This window comes from Mandrillus leucophaeus, unplaced genomic scaffold (assembly GCF_000951045.1).
Source record: "Mandrillus leucophaeus isolate KB7577 unplaced genomic scaffold, Mleu.le_1.0 Scaffold3, whole genome shotgun sequence".
NCBI lineage: Eukaryota > Metazoa > Chordata > Mammalia > Primates > Cercopithecidae > Mandrillus > Mandrillus leucophaeus.
Window position 1 is genome coordinate 8,910,953 of NW_012103142.1, and position 5,700 is coordinate 8,916,652.

At 44.4% G+C, this 5,700-nt stretch overlaps 1 pseudogene; it reads right to left on the minus strand.

Moving 5' to 3' along the window:
- Positions 1-1,586: 1,586 nt before the first annotated feature.
- LOC105544281 lies at positions 1,587-1,994 on the minus strand (annotated as a pseudogene).
- Between the last annotated feature and the right edge of the window lie 3,706 nt (positions 1,995-5,700).

The following is a 5,700-nucleotide window of genomic DNA, read 5'->3' on the forward strand; positions in this document are numbered from 1 at the left end:
AATTTTACCCTTGGAATACCTTCCACACCAAAATAATTTAAGCCTAAAAGAATTTCCTTTTTCTTCTTTTTTAAATAGCAGCTGGAGTTTGCAAGGAGCTCTTCCCACAGAAACCCAAGGTTGCCTTCCTGCCCACCTGAATCTTGGTGGACATACAGGGTTTATGATCTGGGGAAGCCCCAAAGATGTGAGATTCCTCTGTAAATGGGTCGTAGGACTTGTTCTGATTCCGTTAGAATTAGTGGGCTGGTATAACAGAAAACTGCAGTAAAAGTGGTTTAAGCAAAAGAGTAGTTTGTTACCTCTCACTTAAAAGTTCAGTGATAGGCTCCTCAGGGCTGGCATCACACCATCAGGGACTTTGGCTCCTTCTGTTTGTTCCACCGTCTCAGTTCATGACTTCCAAAATGACTGCTGGAGCTCCAGTCATCACATTTGCCTTCCAGCAACAAGAAAGTTTTCTCCTCGCCGCTTCCTTAGCTTCAGTGGGTCTTCACCTCCTCTCTGGAAGTGACAGGGCTTGTTCCCCCTACCTTAGTGGTTTGATGCTTTTGTTTAATAGAGGATAAGAGTCTATTTTTCCACTCTCTTTCTCCATGTTTTCACCACTGAGGGACCATCTCTCATTGCTCACTCCACCTTCAGTCTTTCTCATCAGCACCTGGTGGAGGTCCCCAGAAAAGAGATTAAAAGTGACTGTGATCACTCCTTTTATGTCCTGGGATGCCAGAAGTACTATACAGTCATGCTAGCCTGCACCTGACCTTTAACAATTTGTTAAAGCCTTAGCTGAATTGTTCTTACCCACTCGTTTGGTATTCCACATCTCTTCCTCTTTTCTGTGAGACAGGTGCGCTGGTGCTCACATCCCAACTCTCTTTGGAGTGGCCTTGGATTCTAGATGATTTGGGTGCCTTGCAACTGCAGCTCTCTAATACGGTCAGGAAAAGCTATGGCTTTGCAGTTTACCAGGCTTTGTCTTCTTGTGTGAATGGGAGCTGCAATCATTTGAGCTTCCTACATCTGGGACATAAACTGAACTTCAGAGGTAGTATGTGATGATGTAGTGGCTGAGAATTTTCCAGAGGTTTGAAAAGTCATTAAGCCACAAATATAGATCATCATAAACCAAGCAATATAAGCATAAAACAAAAATCCTCATGGTGGCATATTGTGGAGAAATTGTAGAATACAAACCAAAAAGGAAGCAGCCAATCATTTATGAAGAAATTTAAATAGCAGACTTGTCAACTGAAACAACACAAGCCAGAAGGTGATGATATCATATCACCAAAATGCTTAGGAAAAATCACTGTTAAACTAAAATTGTGTACCTGACAAAACTCTGAATAGTGAGAGTTGTATTAGGGTTAGGTTCATCTATAAAGAACAGAAAAACTCCAAATAACAGGGCTTAAAACTGCTTCAAGTAAAAATCCAGAGGTGTGTTGTTTAGGAATGAATGGGGTCCATGCTCCATGAAGTTCTCAGGGCCTCAGGTTTCCTCCAGCTCAAGATGTGGTTCTTCCTACCCCGCCCCAAGTTTTTACAGTTTTATTTCAATACAAAACGTGCACATGAACTGTCTACTCATTGTCTTTGCTGCACAGCTTGGCATTGGGGTTGGTGACTCTGATGGCCAGCTGGGCAGCTCTTTGCACGATGGCTTTGCGGTTCTTGGAGGAAACACTGTGAGCAATCTCAGCACAGAAAGATTTGTTGCACATCAGCAGCACTTCCAGCTCCTTGACATTGTGCACCAGGAACTTCCGGAAGCCACTGGGCAGCATGTGCTTTGTTTTTTTGTTGCTCCCATAACCAATGTTGGGCATCAAGATCTGGCCCTTGAACCTTCTATGAATCCTATTGTCAGTACCTTCGAGTTTCCACCAGTTATGCTTAATTTTGACATATCAGTCAGACTGGTGCCATATGAACCTCTTGCTTCTCTTTTTGATGATCTTGGTCTTCACAAGGGGCCTGAGGGCGGCCATGATGCCGAGGAAGAGATGGCTGCCACCTCCATAGGCAGCACTGAGGAAGAGAGAGGGGCAAGATGTGGTTCTTCTACTAATGGTCCAAGGCAATGTTCACAATTTAAATATGCCTTTTCTTTTAGGAAAAACAGTAGTCATAGGAGATGAAAGTAATTCTTTTTTGGTAAAATAAAAATTTGGCCTATGTCAGCAATGTGACATGTTTTATGAAATGCTGTTCATCTGAGGCAGGAAGCCATGCCTCAAAGTCTAGAAGAATGACCACGCCTTAAATTTACATCCAGTGGTGGTGGGAGTAGGACCAGGGCCTCTTCTCTCTTTTTTCCTTTAGACTGTAGGACACCTGAAAGAATATCAAAGCAGTTGTCTACTGGTCTTCCCAGGCTTGGAGATACTGCTTCACTCATCATCAGTTACTTCCATCCTTCTAGAGCGTGCACTAAGAATTCCCCTCAATATGCTCCTAATTGTTTTGCTCCGTATTTCACAGCTGTCCAAGCAAGTCATGCTCAGAGACCATTTGATTTCAGAAGCTTCTACTGCTCCCAGGACTGAGGACTGACTACCCAGGACTTTCCAGAGCCCCCACCACCAAATCCATTCTGAGTTAAGGGTTAGGAATACTCTGAGACATTGTTGTGATTGGCCTTCTCAGAGAGATCTCTGAACTGTCACCAGGCATCCTGAGGACACAGGAGAGAGTGACCAGAGTATTGATCACTGGCCATAGAAAGACAAATTTCCTCTTATTGTCCTTGTTCACGGACCCCTGGGCTGAAAGAAAAGGACAGAGACAGAGCAGGAAAGAGGAAGATCAGGAAGCAGGAACAGAGTCAGAGGAAAACTGCAGGCTTGATGGGAAGGGGCAGGCTTTGGGGCCTCTGGAGTTATTGATTTTTCAGCTTGGTCAACTTTTACTTGTTAGGATGCAGTGACAGTTTTCAAGCTCCTTACATGCCAGACTGGGAGCTGGAAATCCTATTTTTTTACATGCATTTAACTTTAATCAAGTTACCATAACACCTCACTGACTCCAAAATAAGTTTCTCTCTCCATGGACTGACCCACCCAGCACTCAACCTTATCACTTCTTATGCTCTTCTAAGAAAATAGCATGGGACCTACAAAACAGTAAAAAACTGTCAAGATTTTGGAGAATGCTCTATCCATTCCAGCCTTGCAGCCTCAAACATGCAAAGGTCAGTCACACATGTTTGTTCTGTTGTGTGATTCAACCCTACAAGTAGAAATGGAAATGGAAGAAAATATGACAGGAGAAAAACCAAAGGACATAAGCAGTATTATATGTTCCTAAATGAAGCTGAGTTTTTTGTGTGTGTGCACGAATGTGCCTTCGTGTATAGCTCACAGGTATGCATGTGCATTTGTGTACCTATGTGTGCGTGTGTGGGGGGGTGAGCGTGTGTGTGTATATGTGTGTCTGAATATTCTTACCCTCAATGCTCCAAACATAATACTGATTAAAGTCCACAGTGAGTGGGCTGAGTTTGTGGGGTCCTCTGTGAAACAGAAGGAATAAAACCATTCTCAACGAGAGAGGGATGTATGTGAGCTCCCCAAGAACATGCTGGAGGTCCTGGGGCAGCAGGTTGGTAATCTCCAGGGTTCTTGACAACAACAGACCAGGGAAGCCAATAAAGGATCTGTCAGTGGTCTCCAGGGCCTGCAGGCAGTGCCTCTGACAGGCTGTGCTCTCTGGTCATTGGGAAGACGGACCCTTAAGAAGGTCACAGCTATCCTAGAGGCTCAGCTCCGCCTCGGTGAGTGTCCCACAAAGTCAAGCCACCTTCGCAGGATAGAATATGAGCTCTCCAGACCAACTTCCAAGACCCTTGGGCTCTCCTTTTCTCAGGTACCTCCAGTCCCAGGAGGGGTCGGGGGAAGCAGCAGAACCCAGTATTCTGGCCTGGGAGTCACATGGCCTCTAGAGGGCTCACCAGAGCAGAGCAGTTTAGCCAAAGTCAACTTCCCATTCCCTTCAGGATCAGTTTGCCTATTGAGAAATGTTTCTGGGAAACATATTTACCAAGTGGAATGGTTTCATACAAAATACTGTGGGTATAGCTCTTCTAAAGAATTTTTCAAATCCTTGGGTATCTTTTTCTGTTGGATATGATTTTAAGGAGTGCCCACAGATAAATTTTGAACTAGTTTTTACTTATTTTTCTACTTACAGTAAGTACTTATCCAACTTTTAGTATAACATAGCAAGTTATCAGACTTAATTAACCCTTGTTGAGTGGTCTAGCCTTTTTTTGGGTTAAAACAATCATTTTCTGGGCCAGGTACAGTGACTCATACCTGTATCCCAGCACTTTGGGAGACCGAGGCTGGAGGATCACTTGAGCTCAGGAATTTGAGGCCAGCCTGGGCAACATAAGGAGACTCCATCTACAAAAAAAAAAAAAAATTAAAATTAGTCAAGCATGGTGACACATGCCTGTAGTCCCAGCTACTCAGGAGGCTGAGGTAGGAGGATCAGCTGAACCCAGAAAGTCAAGGCTGCAGCAAGTTGTGATTGTGCCACTGCACTCCAGCCTGGGCAACAAAGCAAGACCCTGTCTCAAAAAAATATATTATTTTCTGTATGACATGGCTGTATTAAAAATAAATGAATAAAATGAGGAAAGAAATATATAGATTCATTTACACTTCTACCATAGTATTCATGACACCTAAATCACAGTGCTATTGCTGTGGAGTCCCTCACTTGCATTTATAATCCAACTCAGCCTCTTATGAGCTCCCTGAGTTGAGTGATTTACAAAGCTTCTCTAAGTCTCCGTTTCTCAGCTGTAAATGTTTAGTGGCTCCCTCATCGGGTGTTTTGAAGATTAAATGAACTAACCCTTTCAAAGCACTTACAGCAGAGCCTGGTACACACTAAATAAATACTCAATTAATTCCAGTTTAGGAAATACTTATTACCTACTGCTATACATCAAGCACTGTTCTAGGACTGGGGATATGAGAATACAAGGTAAACAAAGTCCCTGTCCTCATAGAGCTTCCATTCTCATGGAGGGATGGAGACAAAAAAGTGAGCCATACATCACATGGGGACAACTGCTACAGAGGGAAAGGGTGGTGGAGAAAGAGAAGGTGCACAGGGTTTGTGCGACAGCAACTTAGATAAGCTGGTACTGCATTTCTGAGGACCCACTTCCCTCTATGGCTCTGTATTGGGTTTGCAAGAGAAACTTGCATGAGATTTGGAAAGCAGAGGTGAAGCAGCAGGTGTGATGTTCTGAAGGTTGGTGTAGGTGCAAGGGTCTCTCAGGCACATTGTTGCTCAAGTTACCTTGCTGACATGGGCAGCACCTGCCTGTAGCTCCTCCTACTCAGCTTCCCTGAGTCCTGCGCAGCACATGTGCAGCTTTGCAGCCAAGCATCAGAAAAGACAGAAATGAAGGCAGAGAGGCAGAGCCACAAGGTGCTCACAAATACCTATTTTCTTCTCTTCCTAGACGCTCAGGTAGACTCCATCTTAGCCCATGCAGTGAAGGCAGAAGTGATGGGCACTGTTCCAGACCTGTTCCAGACCTGGCCTATAAACACTCCCATGTGCCATACTTCCTCTTTTCTCATCCACTCCTGGAAGCAAAGAACTCTGAAGACCTGGAGGACAGCAGAGCCACAGGACAGAAACCCTGGGCCCTTGAATGGTCCTGCGGAGTCACCA